We start from the raw sequence: 15,511 nt of genomic DNA on the forward strand, positions 1-15,511 counted from the left end.
GTGAATTTTATGTTGCTGAGTGTTGGATTTTGTTGAATTCCTTTAAATAATGTTGGTCTAAATTTGGCATGCAGTTAAACTTTTTGAAATCACTTTGATGTTTTTTTGAGATTCACTTTGTTTTGAGGAAGCTTTGGTAGGGTGGGTCCCGGGCAGCCTTATTTCCTTGAGCTAATTTAGAGTTGCTACTTTTTGAGGACTTTACTTAATGTTTCATGTATTATTAAAACCGTGTAGCTCAGACTGGGACTTGAACACATGCGGCCGGGACTTGAACCTGGCCAAAACTCTGTTTGGGACTCCAACCCACGGTCTTTTAATTAGAGTCACTCACCTGGTGTCTGGACTTACTGAGGCTCAGGTTCTTTATGTCTCAGCGCTGAAGGAATTCCGTGAGAGGCAAAGTGATAGCCAAGAAGTAGATTTATTAATATAGGATGCTTGTAAGAGATGCAAGCGGGCAGGCAAGGGAGCTCTGCCCTGAGGATTAAGTGGGCTGCAATTTTATAGTCAAAGGAAAGGGGGAGGGGAAAAGACTGCCTTCTTCGAGTAGACATGGGGCTTGCTTACATCACTAGTTCCTCCTTCGTATCAGTCAGGAGAGTGTCTGACCCTATGAGGTCAAACTAGGATCATCATAGCACTTATTCAAGTCAGTAGAAGGGCGGTGACATTTTTCTTCCACCTAATGGCCTGGGGCATATCTTGTGCTTTTATTTATGGCTTTATAGTTAAGCAAGCCTGCTTCATTCCACGACGTTCCAATAGCTTTCTTGAGCCATCATTAACTTAACAGTGGTCTCCCAAAGTTTCCTAGGTTTCCCTCTCTATCTCTAGTCCCTTAGTGGGACTTCTACAACTACCTGTATAACTATCCTATTCTATCCCTATCATTATGAGGTCTTTTCACTCTACTTGGTGGGAATACAAATTATCTCTACCCTTGTATGAGTTTTGGGACTTTTTTGACCTATTTGCTTTTCGTTGGTCCTTTCCCCAACGTTAGGTAGTTTCCTCTCTCAGATGACCTGTCAAAGACCTGAGGGGAGGCCTCTCCAGATTTCCAGAGCTCTGTGTCTGCAGGTCCCTTCTCTCTGGTACACTTTAACCAGATTCTGGCTGCTTTGGCTTCCCTGAACATTGTCAGTCTCTCTCCTCAACTCTCTGAGACTGCCAGGCTCTGTTGAAGTCCTCCCTCTCTACCCTGCATCCTGGAAACTGCTTCAAGGGTGTAAAGTGAGGCAGTTGTAGGTCTCACCTAATTTTTTCCCCCTTTTCTCAGGGATCCCACTCCTGCTTTGACTGTTGTCCAATATCTGAAAGCTGTTGTTTATTTTACCCAGTTTTGGTTGTATAACCAGAAGCATTAATCAGATGCCTGTTACCCCATCATGGCTGTTTGTAGAAGTACTCGATTATCTTTTCCTTCTTTTCTGTGGGTTAAGATGTGGACCTAAATAAAAGAAGCCAAGAAATCATTTGGCTTGTTCTCAGTGTTTCAGGTGTTAGGCTTAACTGTAACTGAGGCAGAGGAGTCCCTAGTTGCCTGTGGTCCAAACCCTTTGATAATAATAAACAGGCAGTTTTGCCTGGTACATCCCTTCTCACTTTCATTCTCTGGAACCTACTGCAGTGGTAGGGTGGTTGATCAAGAATTATGGTATTCTGAATCTTGGTTAGGTACTACACAGTTTTAATACATTCTTAATACTCTTACTTTCAACTGAATTAAGACCTATTTTTACTTACTTTTTCTCAGCTATTTCAATTTGCTATTACCTTTAATTTTATCAGGGTTTTTTTGGCTGTGTTATTTGCTAGTTAGTTATCTATCTGGTTGTCATTCTTCACTGGGTTGTATTTACTTCATCATGTGTTTTTCTGCATCACGGTAACCTTTAGGATCTTGGAAGGGTTTGATCTTTATTCATTATTATCTTTAGTTTTGTTCCTGCTTCTCTGTTCTTGCTTTCCTTTACCCAGAAATGAATGAGCAAATAAGTAACTGAATAGACATAGACAAATATATTCACACATATATACACACAGTGCATTTTCTCAATTCTAAGACTATTAATTGTGATATATACTATTGATTGAATATACTTTAAAGAAAGAAGAAACATTAAATTTATTTTTAAAATCCTTCTTAGAAATTAACTGACAGAAGCATACATTTATCCATACAGTTTCTATACCATCTTCTTTGGAATCGTAGTACAAGAGTGAGTCTAATCCTTTTTCATACTGACGTGCTGATTTTCCTCACCTGTTGCTGCTTTTCTATACATTATGATTGTCAGTGTAGTTTTGAGTCATGTGGGAAATGTTTGGAATTTAACTGCTTTTCTTTGTTGGCTAAATTCATGGTTTCAGTTTTTCTATAAACTGTGAATTAAATAACTTCTTTTTTGAGTCAGCTGGAAACTTTTGACAGATATCCAGCCTTTGGGTAATAGTACTTTGTAAAATGTAAATTGGTCACACCAGTGTCTCCCAGCTCTGCTAATTCTGTGATCTATTTTGAGGGACTGGGTAATTTCTACTGCCTTTAATTGCTCTTGCTTGTCTCGCAACAGACAATTTTTGCATCACAATAGCTTTTTATTTCAGTGCTTTCTGAAAACATTTTCAAGTGACAGTTAGGCTTTCAGATTTAACCTAAAATTCAAAGGCTTGTGAGTTTATCTATGCAGTAAATTCAGCTGTGGTGATATTTGGATAAACAGATACCTTCTATGGGCAGGTATTTCCCATAGGTTTACACATGGGCAAGCAGTTACATACATCACAGCTTACTCTTTTGCTTAACTACCGGTACGTTTTTTGGACATTAATTCTGATACTTCTCCTAGTTTCAGAAACCTAAAAATATTATTTTAAGAAAAGCATTTTTAGAATTGAGAAAATATGATTTAGGAATTTAGTATACAATAGCAAGCATAAAGTCTATCAAGTGGTAGAATTATTTCATTAATTTTGAGGTGATCAGGTAGCAGTTAGAAAAATTAGTGTTGAACCTGTCTGTATGCAAATGTATGGTTAACTTTTTAAAAACTGGAAAACTAGTGAAACTATGCAAATAGTAACCCAAAGTAAGAAGACTCACAAATTGACTAAAAAATTAAGTACATCTATATGAAAAAACCAGCACAAAATTAAAAAGAAAAATAACAAAATGGAAAATATTTACAAATTTGACCTTAAATCCTATCTAAAATAACTATGAATATTTTTAAAATATTTACAACACTAAGATTCCAGTAAGTACATTGATAAAGTCGTGTCCATTAGGTCAAAATAGAGTTTACATAGAGTAAACAAACATAAGGAAAAGAGTTCAACCTCCTGGGTAATTAACTGAAACAATAGTGAATAACCTTTTTGTACTTATTGAATAACTGTAATAAATTAGGGAATGAAGTACTCATGCATTGTTTTGGAATTGGTACAGCTGGCCTCCATAAGTACCTTTTTGTATTTATTGAATAACTGTAATAAAGTAGGGAATGAAATACTCATGCATTGTTTTGGAATTGGTACAGCTGGCCTCCATGGTTTTCTGATGAGAAATTCCCCTGTAGGTAATGCATTGTTTTTCTCTGGCTGCTTACAGGATTTTTTTCTTTGTGTTTAGTTTGAGAAGCTTTATTATAATGTGTGTATGTCTGGATTTCTTTGGGTTTAACCTGTTTGCAGTTTGCTCAGCTTCTTGAATTTGTTAGTTTATGATTTTCACCAAATTTGAAAAACTGTCATCCATTATTTCTTCAAATACGTTTTCAGCCCACATTTTTTCTCCTCTTCTTCTGGGATTTTGATGATGTGAATGTTAGATCTTATGTAATTGTTCCACAGGTCCCTGAGGCTCCATTATTTTTTTCAATCTATTTCTTTTTCTCTTTTTCAGACTGGATGATTTCTATTGATCGATCTTTAAGTTCACTTTCTTTTTTTTTTTTTTTTTTGGCGGTACGCGGGCCTCTCACTGCCGTGGCCTCTCCCGTTGCGGAGCACAGGCTCCGGACACGCAGGCTCAGCGGCCATGGCTCACGGGCCCAGCCGCTCCGCGGCATGTGGGATCCTCCCGGACCGGGGCACGAACCCGTGTCCCTCGCATCGGCAGGCGGACTCTCAACCACTGCACCACCAGGGAAGCCCAAGTTCACTTTCTTTAAGATCGATTCTTTCTTCTGTTTTCGACATTCTGCTGTTCAGACCATCCGTTGAATTTAATTTTGGCTATTGTATTTTTCAGTTCTAAAATTTCCATTGATTCTTCTCTGTGTCTTCTGTTCCTTTGCTGTGACTTTCTGTTTTCCCATTTGTTTCAGTAGTGTTTATAGTTGCATTTTGGTTCGTTTTACTGATAGCTGCTTTAAAATCCTCATTAGATAATTCAGACATGTTTGTCATCTCAGTACTGGTGTCTGTTAATTGTCTTTTCTCCTTTAAGTTGAGATCTTTTTGTATATTGCTTTATTTTTTCATGAATATAGTTATAAAAACAAGTTACAAGAATAAGAACAAAGAGGAAATAGAACCAATCTAGCTGTATAAACTCAATTTCTTTCTCTATAAAGTAGAAATAATATCTACTTCACAGATTTTTTATAAAGACTACATGAGAACACATACATAAAATATCCATCTCAGTCCCTGGCATATAACAATGCTCAGAAAATATTAGTTAACTTTGCTTTTCTTTTTTCTGATTATAGTATTTTGAAATCATTACTGTCAACTACTTGGCATTTTAAGAGAAGAGGTTCTTTAAAAGAAGTCTTAACTTCCTTTCCTAACTAGTTCTCTAAATTGTAATTACTTAATACAAAGATCAGCGTCTTCCTCATTACTGTCTTAGCTTTTTTGTTGGGGGATGGACCTTTTTGTTGTTAAACCTAGATTAGTTTTCTCCGTGTCCTAGGTCCTAGGTAATTCATCCACTTTCTTCTGTTCCTTAGAGACTGTTTTCTATCTACAACACTTTTCCAGGGCAGAAGTGGAGTGATGTATTGCCAGCTCCCCCTTACTTGCCAGCATAATAAGTACACTTTACCTTTTTTGCTTTTAGGATTTTACAGCAAAGCTTTACAGGAAAGGTAGAAGGAGTAAGAGGTAGAGAAGGGGTGCTGCTGGTCATGACAGAAATAAACACAGAGGTGTAACAAAGCTTAGGAAATCCTAATAACTTCTTAAAGTCATTGGTAGTCTCTGACTCTTGCTGAGTTGGTAACTGGATGCCCTATTTCAGAGGTCCCCAACCTCCGGGCTGCGGACTGGTACCAGTCCACAGCCTGTTAGAAATGAGGCTGCACAGCAGAAGGTGAGTGGCGGGGCGGGTGAGCGAGGGAAGCTTCATCTGCCGCTCCCCGTCACTCGCATTACCGCCTGAACCATCCCCCCCACCGTCCGTGGAAAAATTGTCTTCCACAAAACCAGTCCCTGGTGCCAAAAAGGTTGGGGACCGCTGCCCTATAGGACCGATGCATCTTGATTTTTTTCTGCTTTCTCCTGAAACCTCTTTGACTTTCATGATGCAGAGTTTTTCCTGAGAAAGTGACATTTAAGCTAAAATTCTGAAAGATGAATTAGGAGTTACTAGGTGAGAGCGGAAGAATGTGCAGGAAGACAGAATCAGCATATCTGAAGTTCTTGAAGTAACGAAGGAGCATATTGGAGGTACTAAAAGAATGTCAGTACAGAAATAAAAATGGTGTGGTATCAGCAAAGGGATAGACGTATGGATCATTGGAACAGAGTAGACAGTCCAGAAATAGGATCCACAGAAATATAGTCAGTTGATGTTTTTTTTTTAAAAGGGTAGAGTTAATATTTTATTGTCACTTATCAGATGGCAGTTAGGTATATAGCGTTTATACTTGACCTTTCCTTTTTGTAAATAAAAAAATTACATGTTTTAAACAGCCAATGGCTGTTTACTGGTCATGTCTTCAGAAAACATGATGAGATTAATTCATTAATGGTGGCTTCAAGGTTTTCCTTATTGGTGCCAGAAAATTCACCCACTTTCTGTTCCTTTTTAAAAAACTGGAAGGTTGCCATGCATTTGACTTCACACTCTTAAGCAACATCCTGACAGTCATCCACATCTACTTTGAGGAACACCACGTTGGAATACTTTTCAGAGAGAGAATGAAAGAAAGGCTTGATCATTTCGCAAGTCCCACACCATGTGGCTGAGAAGTCGACTACTAGGAGTTTCTCTCCTGCATTGTTCAAGGCCTCCTGAAAAGCATACTTTCTCTCAATCTGCTTTACCATTTTGGTTGCTGGGGTCTGATGAGCGACCTCACGGTGGAAGCAATGAAAACGGATCCAAGGGGCTGGACAGAGCTTTGGCCAGTTGATTTTTGACAAAGTTGCAAAAGCAATTCAGGAGAGAAACAGTGACCTTTTTAGTAAATGGTGTTGGCTTTGCATTCATATGCAAAAAAAGAATCTTGATTTATACTTCACACCTTTATATAACAATTAATTCAAAATGCATCATAGATCTAAATGTAAACTGTGAAACTGTAAAGTTCTTGGAAGAAGGCATAAGGGAGAATATTTGTGACTTGAGGTTAGGCAAAGAATACTTAAATATGACACCAAAAGCATGATCCATTAAAGGAAAAAAAATTGATAAATTGGACTTCATAGAAATTAAAAGCTTTTTGCTCTGTGAAAGACACTGTTAAGAGAATAAAAATACAAGCTACAAAGTGGGAGTTAATGTTTGACTATCATATATCCAATAAAGGACTTATGTCAAGAATATATAAAGAACTCTCAAAACTCAAGAGTAAAGAAACAAACAACTAAGTTTAAAAATGGGCAAAAGACATAGACATTCCATCAAAGAGGATATAAGGTTGATAAATAAATACATGAAAAGATGTTCAAAATCATTATTTCTTTAAAAAATCATTTTCTTTTAAAATCAAAGTCATTTCTTTTAAAAAAAGAAAATTTGGAATTTGCAGAAAAGTTGCAAAGGTAGTACAGGGTGAAATTTGTTAGTCTTCTTTTTTTTTTTTTGCGGTACACGGGCCTGTCACTGTTGTGGCCTCTCCTGTTGCGGAGCACAAGCTCCGGACGCGCAGGCTCAGCGGCCATGGCTCACGGGCCCAGCCGCTCCGCGGCATATGGGATCTTCCCAGACTGGGGCACGAACCTGTGTTCCCTGCATCGGCAGGCGGACTCTCAACCACTGCGCCACTAGGGAAACCTCAGTCTTTCCTTCTTTTTGATAGCTCTGACGCTTTTGAATAGTACTGGTCTGGTATTTTGTAGAATGTTCCTCAGTTGGGTTTGTCTGATGTTTTTCCGATGATTACACTTTGGGAAGAATACTACAAGAGGTGAAGGACCCCTTTCTTTACATTATATCGCGGAGTACAGTATCAACATTATTATCACTGGTGGTGTGGTGGTGTTAACCTTAATGATTTTTTTTTTTTACACTTTGGAAAACAGTTTGGTACTTTTTTATGGAGTTAAACATACAGTACCATATAACCCAGCAACCACCCTCTGGGTACTTACTCTAGAGGACAAAAACTTAATTTCACATAAAAATCTCTACACAAATGTTCATAGCAGTTCTATTCATAATCACCCCGAACTAGAAACAATCTGATATTTTTCTGATGGGTAAATAGATAAATGATGGTACATCCATACAGTGGGTTACTTATTCAGCAACAAAAAGGAATAAATTATTACTATTATTTTTTAATAAATTTATTTATTTTATTTATTTTTGGCTGCGTTGGGTCTTAGTTGCTGCACGCAGGTTTTCTCTAGTTGCGGTGAGGGGGGGCTCTTCGTTGCAGTGCGCGGGTTTCTCATTGTGGTGGCTTCTGTTGTTGCGGAGCACGGGCTCTAGGCGTGCAGGCTTCAGTAGTCATGGCATGCAGGCTCAGTAGTTGTGCCGCACAGGCTTAGTTGCTCCACGGCATGTGGGATCTTCTGGATCAGGGCTCGAACCCATGTCCCCTGCAGTGGCAGGCAGGTTCTTAACCACTGCGCCACCAGGGAAGCCCAGGAATAAATTATGATTCATGACAACTGGATGAAGTTTCTGTTGGGGTAATGGAACTTTCTGTATTGTGGTTGTGGTGGTGGTTGCATGACTCTATATGTATTGCTAAAACTCATAGAACTGTACATGCAAAAAAGTTTCTTTTATTGTGTGATAGTTTACTAAATGTAATTTTTAAAATGTGAAGCTAAAGTAAAAAGAAAAAGGAGTGCATACCTGGAGCACAGAGAACAATAGCAAAAACAGCAAAAAATGGTACGACTGAAGAATGGAGAGTAACCACATCATTTAGTCCCTGTAGGACTTAATGGATTTTAAGCAGGGGAATGACCTGATCAAGACATTTAAAAGAGGTTTATGAAATCTCTTTGATCTTCAGTGTGGAGAATGCATTGATGGGAGATAGATTGAAGATCTAAGAGGAAGAATAGAAAATAAGACATTTCTTGCATCTTTCCCACAAATTTTGGTAAAACCCAATTCCTGAAGTCTATTTTTGGTATTAGGATCTTGTGATGATAAGAGTAATTATAATTACAAGCACTCCTTTTGACTTTTTTAATACAACCTATATTTTTATACATTATACTCTGCTTTTCATATGAATAAATGAGACTCAGTTACCAACTAACATGATTTTGCCTAGTTGTGTCTATCCAATATTTTGGTTTCAAAAGTGTTACCATCTTAAAAAAATTACTTATGCAGTTCTTGGTATATTATTGTATTTGCTCTTATTTTGTAAAAATGAGTAGAAGATTAAAGAAATTCAGCTGAGAATGATAATTATAAGTATGCTTATAACTTGAATATTAGTTAAGACCAAGACAAAAATGACAAATCTTTGGTTTCAGTCAGTGCTTATTGGATTAAAGAATATTAATCTAATATTGTGTGTGAAGTAAGAGAACAGATTTTTAAGAAAATGTGGAAATGTAATTATATTGTTGACAACAGGTCAGGTGAAATTAGGGACATATGTGTTTTGAAAAACGTAATAGTATCCCCCTTTTATCTTTTCACACATTTTAGTTTTCATACAAATTTTCGGGAGTAGAGTATATATAAATATAATGAATTTCCTGCAATGCTGGTGTTGCTATAAGAAAATCTATTATGTCAAACTCATGAAATTGCCATTTTTTGAAGGCAAAAATGTTAGAATGTTGGCAGTTTTGTGTGGTTGAACCTAATATTTTTTCCCAGATTGATTACATTCTTGTCTATAAGTTCTTGATTTAGAGAAGGGTATGTTTTATAGTTAGTTTTGTAGGAGATATATCTTGGTTCTGGTTCTGTACAAAAGTCAAAAAAGATTCATTGATTCGCAAAGAGACAGCAAAAATGTGAATTAATGTTCTTTTTTTAAACATAAGTTTTACCCACAGAAGTAATTCTCCTTTTTGAAATGCTAACAAGATTGGTGAAACTAAAGTCCATCTTGAGCATTTCTACAGTCCTGGTTCTTTCCTGTTCTCTCCGTGGTTAATATTTGGTGTCTATCTTTTCAGATATTTTCAGTCCATTTATATTTATGTACTTACATACATAAATCCACACATATACACTGATTTATATATGTAAGTATACATATATACACACATATTTGTAGGAAATATATAGTATTGTATGGATTATTTTTTGTAAGTGGTATATTTATATATTTTGGCAGTATGAGTTTTTCACTCTCCAGCATGTTTAGATCTGTGTTTTGTTGTTGTTATTTTCAGTTTCTGCATTGTGTTTTGTACGATAGCTGTACGAGTTTTATTTGGGCCCTCAGGGTTTTTACTGCAGATTGTTTATAATTTTTTAAAACTACAAACAGTGGAGTCAGGAGTGTCCTGTATGTACTTTCTCATGCACCTGCATGATAGTTCCTTTAAGATAAAAAGAAGTGGAATTGCTGAACCATATGGTATATTCACTTTAAATGTTTTATAGGGAAATTTTCAAGTAGACAAAATAGAAGAGTGAACTTCTACTCGCCTTCAACAGTTATCATCCCGTGATCAATCTTGTTTTATCTGTGCTCTCACTTACTTTATCCCTTCTCACATTTTTGAAACAAATTGAGATATTGTGTCATTTGATCTGCAGATATTTCATGTGTTTCTGGAAAATATAAGGTCTTTTTTTTTTTAGAGAAAAACACAATCGTAGTACTATTATCACACTTGAAAATTAACAATTTTAAAAATTTATTTATTTATTTAATTATTTACTTATTGGCTGTGTTGGGTCTTCTTTGCTGCGCGTGGGCTTTCTCTAGTTGTAGAGAGTGGGGGCTACTCTTCAATGCAGTGTGCAGGCGTCTCATTGTGGTGGCTTCGCTTGTTGTGGAGCATGGGCTCTAGAGCGCAGGCTCAGTAGTTGTGGTGCACAGGCTTAGTTGCTCAGAGGCATGTGGGATCTTTCCAGACCAGGGCTTGAACCTGTGTCCCCTGCATTGGCAGGCAGATTCTTAACCACTGTGCCACCAGGGAAGCCCAACAGTAATTCTTTAGTATCATTAAATATTCAGTCAGTGTTCAAATTTTAAACTGTTTTAATGTCAGAAACATTTTCTTCCATATTTTTTTACTTGTTTGAATTAGGATCCAGATGAGGTTTACAGTTTGATTGGTTGATATACCTTAAAAAAAAAGTCTTTCAAACTATTTTTCTTCTTTTTATCCCTCCCTCTCTTTCTCCCATCCCTCCTCTCTCTTTCTTTCACTCCATCTCCGATTCCCCTTTCTTTCTCTGTCTCCAGCTTCCTTTCTTCCTCCCTCCCTCCCTCCTCCCATCTTTCCCTCCCTGTCTCTCTTTTTTAAATTTTGCAGTATATTGATTGAAGAGACTGGGTGGTTTGCCCTACAGATTTTTTCCATTTTTTCTAGCTCTTGCTTATTGCATCCCATGGCATTGTTTAACTTGTTTATTGTTCTCTGCATTTTCTGTAAATTCTTAGTTAGGTATGGAGGCTTGATGTGATTCAGGTTTGATTTCTTTTTGTTAAGACTGTTTTATAGAAAGTGTTGTCATTTTCTATAAGGAGGCACATATATATAATGATGATACATGCAATTTTTTTAAAGATTTTATTTTGATGTGGACCATTTTTAAAGTCTTTATTGAATTTGTTACAATATTGCTTCTGTTTTATGTTTTGATTTTTTGGCCACGAGGCATGTAGGATCTTAGCCCCCCAGACCAGGGATCAAACCTGCACCCCTTACAGGCTTCCCTGGTGGCGCACTGGTTAAGAGTCCGCCTGCTGATGCAGGGGACACGGGTTCGTGCCCTGGTCTGGGAAGATCCCACATGCCGCGGAGCGGCTGGGCCCGTGAGCCATGGCTGCTGAGCCTGCGCGTCCGGAGCCTATGCTCCGCAACGGGAGAAGCCACAACAGTGAGAAGCCCACGTATCGCAAAAAAACAAACAAACAAAAAAAACCCTGCACCCCTTACACTGGAAGGCGAGGTCCCAACCACTGGACAGCCAGGGAAGTTCTGATACATGCAGGGTTTTTTTTTGTTTTTTGCAGTTTTGATTTGGAAGATATTGCCAGATTGTCTTCCAGAACTGTTGTTTCAGTCTATACCTTTATCATTAAGTTTTTTAGGGTATCATTTCATACACTTGTGAACTGTTACCATCTAGCTTTCAAATTTTTTGGAAAATGTCTTCTTAGTCTTTAATATTTAATTCACTAATTACTAGTATGGTGTTTTTTTTTCCTATTTTTTTATTTTTTAAGGTTATTTGTATTTTTATAACGGGAATTGCCTATTCACAGTATGCTTTGTTTCTTTTCATGTTGGTTGTTGAACATTTTTCTTATTGATTTGTAGAATTTCTTTAGGTCTTTTGATTACTCATCCTTTTTTTTTTTTCCTGTTTTTATGATGCCAAATCTTTTCTCTTAGGTTTTTACTAGTCTTTCATTTTGACTATATTGTCCTTTGGTATACAGAAATTATACCAGTCAGATCAGTCAGTCTTTTCCTTTATGACTTACGTGTACTTTTTAGTTTATGTGAGAAAGGTTTCTTTGCCTAGAGGCATAAAAATATTCACTTACATTTTTTTAATTATAAAGAACACGTAACATAAAAATTGCCATCTTAACCATTTTTAAGTGTACAATTGAGTAGTATTAAGTACATTCACCTTGTGCAACTGATCTCCAGAACTTTTTCATCTTGCAAAACGGCAACTTTATACCCATTAAACAACAATAACTTGAGATTAAGTTTTCATGTTTAGGTATTTTATCCTCTGACTTTTTTTTTCTTTTTCTGTCTTTTTTTTTACTTTTGATATCTGGTAGGATAAATAAAACTGGTTTGTTGTTTTTCATAATTCTCTTTGTTATTTAAATATATATGTATATGCATATGTATGTCTTTTCTCTACGTTATTAATATACTTCGTAAGAGGCATGAAAAATTCTGCTAGGATATTATCTGGATTTATATATTAATTTGGGAAAAATTAATATTTTTATTAGGTATATTGACTGTTTCTCCATTCAAACTCAAAAGTTTTGTTCTTTTGGAAACTTAGTTTTCTACTAGAAGACCTTACTCATATTCCACCGTAATTATTCCTAGGTAATTTTTATTTTTGTTTCTTCTGGGACAGAGTGATTCTGATTTTTTAAAAAAAATTGTAGTCTGTCTGTTCCCAGTTCTGATTTCCCTTTTCCCGCCTTTATTTTATTTTACATTTTCACAGCATTTGTCACCTTCTAGCAGATTTGATAATTTACCTATTTATTATGTTTGTTGTTATTACCTATCTTCCTTACCCTCTCCCAAAATCTAGAATGTAATTTCTGCTAGGACAGGGACTTTATGAGTTTTATATTCCCTTTGAGTTTTATAAGGATAGGTATTCACATTATATGTAAATAATGACTTTTGGGGAGTCTTTTCCTTTCTAGCATTAATATATTTTTTTCCTTAATTTATTGCATTGGTTAAGCCTTCCAGTACTGTGTTGAATAGTACATGTGATTTCACACATTATTAACTTGTTCTTAACATACATGAGAATGCATCTCTCACTTTATTCATAGGTATAATGTTTACCATTGGTTTCTGATAGGTTTTAACAAAGTAGGGAAGTTCATTTTTTGTTCTTACCTTGCCAAGAGTTTTTATTTTTGGATTTTGAATTTTATCAATGGGAAAAGGCACATAAATAATCTCTCGGGGAGTTTTCACTTTGTAGATGATACCACGAAGAGGCAGGAGAGTTGAACATACAGTGGTTGCTAAGAAACAGAAACTGAGGAGACCTTTTGGCCATCTTACAGGGGTGGAGAGACTGTTGGAGTTCAGGGTTACCAAGGCATCTAGAGCTTGAATGACCAAGATGGTGAAGAGAATATAAGCATAGAGAAGTGAGCCAAAAGTCTGAACCATGTTTCCACCAGAATTTGTTGCAGATTAGTAAACTGCACAAGCCAATAGGCAGAAAAGTTGAGCTGAAGGTGGCTACTAAGAGGTTGAGAAGCTAAGCAGAATTTTCAGCAGTCTCATGGTACTAAAGAGAGGAGCTCTGGTACATATCTGAGGCTTTCAGTTGAGATCTCTAAATAACTATGTCCTAACAGTAAGGGTGAACCAGAGAAGGAGACCAGGTCTTTTTTTTTTTTAATTGAACTATAGTTGATGTATAATGTTACATCACAGGTGTGCAATATAGTGCTTCATAATTTTTAAAGGTTATACTCCATTTATAGTTATTATAAAATATTGGCTATATTCCCTGTGTTGTACAATATATCGTTGTAGCTTATTTTATACATAATAGTTGTGCCTCTTAATTCCATACCCCTGTGTTGCCCCTCCCCTTTCCCTCTCCCCACTGGTAACCACTAATTTGTTCTCTATATCTGTGAGTCTGCTTCTTTTTTGTTATATTCACTAGTTTGTTGTATTTTTTAGATTCCACATATAAGTGTTATCATACAGTATTTGTCTTCCTGTGTCTGACTCATTTCACTTAGCATAATACCCTCTAAGTTCATCCATGTTTCTGCAAATGGCAAAATTTCATTCTTTTTTATGGCCGAGTAGTATTGCATTGTGTGTGTGTGTGTGTGTGTGTGTGTACACACATATACCACATCTTCTTTATTCATTTATCTCTTGATAGACACTGAGGTTGCTTCCATATCTTGGTTATTGTAAATGATGCTGCTATGAACATTGGGGTGTGTGTTGATAAGTCTTAATATGATTGAAAATTGTCTTCAAATTAGCTTAATCTCTGATTGGATTAGCTCCTGTTGCCTACCAGAAACTAAAGAAAATCTTCTATTGAAAAAGATAATATCAGTCACAGCCTCTACAGTTTTTGTTATGCAATATCTGACATTCAATCTCCAGATTCCAGGCATGCCAAGAGTCATGAACAAGAGAAAAACAGATATAGAAACACATGATCAGATGTGGACTTCAGTGCCACTTCCTTCACCCCTCTTTTGTTTCAGACAAGAAATCTATCATTTGATTTGTTTTTCCCCTATAGGTAAAGCGTCATTTCTCTCTTGCCGTTTTCATTACATTTTCTTTGTCTTCAGTTTTCAGAAGTTTAACTGTGAACTGTCTTGGTATGGATTGCTTTGGGCTTATGCTATGTAGGATTCACTTAGCTTCTGGAATCTGTAAGTTTGTGTGTTTTGCCAAGCTTGAGAAGTTACAAGTTTTTGTTTCTTAGAGGACTTTTTCAGTCTTACCCTCTTTCTACTCTCTTTTTGGGACTCAGATGACATGGAAGATAAATTTTTTTTAAGATTTTTTAAAAATTATTTTTTAAAAAATTAATTAGTTATTAATTTTTGGCTGCGTTGGGTCTTCATTGCTGCATGCGGGCTTTTTGTAGTTGTGGTGAGCAAGGGCTGTTCTTTGTTGCGGTGCACAGGCTCCTCATTGCGGTGGCTTCTCTTGTTGCGGAGCACGGGTTTTAGGTGCGTGGGCTTCAGTAGTTGTGGCTTGCAGGCTCTAGAGCGTAGGCTCAGTAGTTGTGGTGCATGGGCTTAGTTGCTCCACAGCATATGGGATCTTCCCAGACCAGGGCTTGAACCTGCGACCCCTGCCTTGGGAGGCGGATTCTTAACCACTGCACCAGGGAAGTCCCGGAAGATGTCTTTTGTTGTAGTCCCACAGGACCCCAAGGCTCTGTTTATTTGTTTTCAGTTTTTTCTCTCTGTTGTTCAGATTGGGTAGTTTCTATTGCTCCGTCTTCCAGTTCAGTGATTCTTCCCTCTGTCCTCTCCATTCTACTGTAGTTCTCATCTGTTGACTCTTTTGTTTCAGTTTTTATATTTTTTCAGTTCTGAAATCTTTTTTTTTTGGTGTATTTTTTCTTTGTTGAGACTCCCTATTTTTTTGTTTTATTTGTTTCAAGCATATGCATAACTGCTCTTTGAGACATTTTTATAATGGCCACTTCAAACATGATGTC

At 36.7% G+C, this 15,511-nt stretch overlaps 1 protein-coding gene and 1 pseudogene across 10 annotated transcripts in view; one reads left to right on the top strand and one right to left on the bottom strand.

The window, feature by feature from the left end:
• Window positions 1-15,511, top strand: part of NCOA1 (nuclear receptor coactivator 1) — a 264,878-nt gene that overhangs the window by 78,176 nt on the left and 171,191 nt on the right. The window lies entirely within an intron of this gene.
• LOC132501302 (thioredoxin-like) lies at window positions 5,947-6,285 on the bottom strand (annotated as a pseudogene).

Source organism: Mesoplodon densirostris, chromosome 14 (genome assembly GCF_025265405.1).
Source record: "Mesoplodon densirostris isolate mMesDen1 chromosome 14, mMesDen1 primary haplotype, whole genome shotgun sequence".
In the NCBI taxonomy this organism is placed as follows: Eukaryota; Metazoa; Chordata; class Mammalia; order Artiodactyla; family Ziphiidae; genus Mesoplodon; species Mesoplodon densirostris.